Raw genomic sequence first — 3,859 nt, forward strand, 5'->3', positions numbered from 1 at the left:
AAATCCAAACAGGATTCTCCCAGATCATTTTCTCACCTCCCAGAAAATCTCCCTTTGCTATCAGGGTAAGGCCGTCAAGAGCCTGTTTGCACCTCTAGAAAATAGAGATCAGTAGCTGCTCAAGAAACATTGTGGTTTATTTATTGCCTCCTGGTTCCTACTTAATCCACAATTCGTTGATTAAAATAAAATTAGATTTTTATTTTTTTAAAATTTTATTTATTTGAGAGAGAGAGAATGAGATAGAGCATGAGAGGGGCAAGGGTCAGAGAGAAGCAGACTGCCCGCCGAGCAGGGGGCCGGATGCGGGACTGGATCCCAGGACTCCAGGATCATGACCTGAGCCGAAGGCAGTTGCTCAACCAACTGAGCCACCATAAAGACTTACTTATTTGAGAGAGAGATGGGGTAAGGACAGAGGGAAAGAGAGAATCCTCAGACTCCTTACTGAGCGCAGAGCCAGACTTGGGGCTTGATCCTACAACCCTGAGATCACGACTTGAGCTGAAACCAAGAGTCGGACACTTAACTGACCAAGCCACCCAGACGCCCCTAGCAAATTTTTCCTTTTTTAAAAATTTTTATTTTTTAAAGATTTTATTTATTTGACAGCACAAGCAGGGGGAGCAGCAGAAGGAGAGGGAGAGGGAGAAGCAGGCTCTCCGCTGAGCAGGGAGCTTGATGCGGGGCTCCATCCCAGGACCCTGGGACCAAGACCCGAGCGGAAGGGAGAGGCTTAACGACTGAGCCACCCAGGCGCCCCTAGAAGAGATTTTTAAATAATCATATACTATATATAAAAACTTGAGGGTGCAGCTAAAGTTGTGCTTTATAGAGATTTATAATCTTAAATGCTATTAAAACCCTGAAAAATTGGCAAGCTAAGTATATAGGAAAAACAAAACTCCCAATAAAAGGAAAGAAATGAGCATATATTTAAAAACAAAATCTACCATAGAAAACAGAAAACAAACCTATAATAGGATCAATGCCAAAGGTTGTCTTTGAAAATACAAATAAAATTCATAAGCTAATAAGCCTTAGCAAGAATCATTGAGTAAAAAAGGCATCATAAATGAGAAAAGGAAACAGCACATATCCTGATACCCAATCTCGTTCATGAACAGCTGAAAACAATCCCAAGTATTAGTAAACCAAAACCAATAACCTAAAAACTTCAAGGCCAGGTTGAGATTATTTCGGCAGACTAGGTTGACTTAACATTCAAAGAACAACGTAATCATCATATTTGCCCAATGAAGAAAATTCAGTGATCTCCAGAGAAGAAAAATTTTGATAAAATCCAGTTAAAGACGTTTGAAAGCTTGGAAAATAAAAACAAAACCTCTTAGAAACCTAGGAACAGAGAGTAGGAGCTTCCTTAACATAAGTGTGTTCACATCTAAAGCTATAGTTAACATTTTATAGTTATAGAAAGTTTATGTCCCACTAAAATTCATGTTGAAGCCTAACCAATCCCTGATGTGATGGTATCTGGAAGGTGATTAGGTCATGAAGGTGGAGCCCTCAGGAGTGGACTTAATTGTTCTTGACGGAGAGATGAACTCTGCCCCGAGAGGATGCAGCAAGGCTGCAAGGCAGGAAGTGGGCTCTCCCCAGGCCCTGGATCTGCCAGTGCCTTGATCTTGAACTTACCAGCCTTGGGAACTGTGAGAAATAAATTGTTTAAGCCATCCAGGCTATAGTATTTTTGTTATAGCGGCCCAACTAAGACAATAGTGAAATGTTGAAAGCTTTTCCTATGAAAAATGGAATGAGACATTAATTCAGAACTGAAAATCCATAAGAATCTACAGATGAACCTTTAGAATTAAATAAGTTTAGGAAGGCTGCTGAATGCAAGGTCAAATATAGAAAAGTCAGTCGTATTTTATCAGCAAACAAATGAAACTTTAACAACTTTACTTCCAGTGGCTTCAAAGTATCAAATGCTTAAGAATAAATCTACATAAACTACATAAGACCTCCAACAGTGAAAACCCCAAATTACTGATAAACTAAATAAATGGAGAAATATACCATGTGTACAGACAAGATAAAATAGCTTTTACGATCAATCTTTCCCAAATTGGCCTATACATTTGATGCGATTCCAGTAAAATCCCAACAGTTGTTTTTTGAATTGGTGATGGCTTTTTGACGGTCTCAAACTGAGTGTAAACTGTACATGCAAATGCAAAGGACCAAGAATAGACCCAATACTCTTGTAGGAAAAAAAGGTGGGAGCATTTAGAATACCAACATCAAGAATGTAGTAACACAATGTGGTACTAGAATAAGGAAAACCCACAAGGCTAGTGGGAATAAACAGGCAGAAATAGACACATGTATTGGACACAATCTATGACAAAGGTAGCAAATCAATAATAAATAGATACGAGGGCAAGAGGCTCAAGTAGTCACAAAGATGCTTATCAACAGTAATATAAATTACAGTATATTCCTATAATAGAATATACGGGAATGAAAATGGGTTTCAACTAGATGAAATAACATGGATGCATCTTGACAACATATTTGATTTATATAAAGTTAAAAAACAGACTAAAATTTTAGACATAATAGGTAGTTACGGGGCACCTGGGTGGCTCAGTTGGTTAAGCATCTGCCTTGGGCTCAGGTCATGATCCCGGGGTCCTGGGATCAAGCCCCAAGTCGGGCTCCCAATGGCAGGGAATCTGCTTCTCCCTCTCCTTGCCCCCCAGCCCAACCCCCCACTTGTGCTCTAATAAATAAAATCTTTTAAAAAAACGGTAGTAATCATTTGAGGAAAATGATGATTGAAGAGAACATGAGGCAGTGTTTTATTTTTTTATCCTGGGTAGTAATTATGAAGGTGTTTGATAACTAAGGTGTACATTTTTAAAAATAAACTTTTAAAGAAGTTTATTTACAGAAAAATTGCAGAAAATTCCCATATACTCCACACCTAGCTTCCTCTACTCTCAACATTTTAAGTTAGTATATTTGTCACAATTAACAAACCAATGAACCAATATTGCTACATTACCTAAAGTATACTTAATTTAGATTTGGTTTTCACCTAATGTCCTCTTCTGTTCCAGGATCCCACATTACATTTAGTTGTCATGTCTCCTTGGCTAGAATTTTTCAGATTATCCTTTTGTTTTTGTTAAATTTCATTTTTTAGAGCAATTTTAAGTTCATAGCAAAATTAGGAGGAAGCAGAGATTTCCATGTACTCCCTCCCCCCCCCCATGCACAGCCTCCCCCACTGTCAACATCCCCTATTAGAGTGGGATATTTGTTGCAGCTGATGAACGTACACTGACAAATTAGGGGTTACTCTTGGTATTGTCCATTCTATGGGTTTGGACAAACGTTTAAAGTGTATCCACCCTTTTGTGTCATACAGACTAGTTTCACTGTCCTAAAAATCCTGTGTTCCACGTATTCATCCTTCCCTCCCTCCTGAACACCTGATCTTTTTACTGTCTCCATAGTTTTGCCTTTTCCAGACTATCATACAGCTGGAATCATACAGTATGTAATCTTTTCACATTGGGTTCTTTCATTCAGTAATATTAAGGTTTCTCTGCCTTTTTGGGGCTTGATAGTTCATTTCTTTTTAGCACTGAATAATATTCCATTGTCTGGATGTATCTTCATCTACTGAAGGACATCTTGGTTGTTTCCAAGTTTTAGCAATTATGAATAAAGCTGCTATAAACGTCCAGTGGGCAGGTTTTCGTGTGGATATGTTTTCAATGATTGGTTTTTACAATCAATGAGCATGTACTGTTTCTATAATCACAAAAATAATCTGGAAAGAAAATCAATACATTTGATTGTATAAGAGAACAGACAGAGGACATTG

This window comes from Zalophus californianus, chromosome 2, assembly GCF_009762305.2.
Source record: "Zalophus californianus isolate mZalCal1 chromosome 2, mZalCal1.pri.v2, whole genome shotgun sequence".
NCBI lineage: Eukaryota > Metazoa > Chordata > Mammalia > Carnivora > Otariidae > Zalophus > Zalophus californianus.